Raw genomic sequence first — 603 nt, forward strand, 5'->3', positions numbered from 1 at the left:
GCCGCGCGTCTCGCGCATGCGCGCCACGCCCTCCGCTGTTCCCCCGCCTCCTCGTTAAGCCACGCCTCCACGCAGCTTCCCGCCTCTTCCTGAAGCCACGCCCCCCCAGTCTCCCCTCAGGCTCTCGCAGCGCCTCAGAGTCACAGAATTGTTCAAAAAATGCTAAAAATCACCAAATTACAAAGTGCGGAGGGTTGGAAGGATCTCGAAATCAATGATCCCGTCAGATCAGGCTGCTCAGATGTATTTCGTGACAAAACTTGAGTCTTGAGTCCACACGTAAACGTCCTGATGGAACGACCCTGATTAGGAAAAGGACATTCTAAAATCTAAGGGACAAGAAACCATCTCGAATTCTGTTATAAATCAGAGTAATGCTCTCTTTCTATAGGTCAGCTAGGTGTCATACTGTGTTACATTAGGCTGTTACACAATGCTGAGCAAAACACAATTGTATGCATATAGAAAATAGTAATATATTGATAAATAAACCTGCTTCACCAAAACCTCTTCCTTGAGAGAGAAAAAGCTCTTCGATGTTGGATCTTTTTATACTTTCAAACCTAGTCAACAAGAGACGAGATTCAATCTCTGAAACAGAGA

This window comes from Geospiza fortis, unplaced genomic scaffold (assembly GCF_000277835.1).
Source record: "Geospiza fortis unplaced genomic scaffold, GeoFor_1.0 scaffold538, whole genome shotgun sequence".
Lineage (NCBI taxonomy): Eukaryota > Metazoa > Chordata > Aves > Passeriformes > Thraupidae > Geospiza > Geospiza fortis.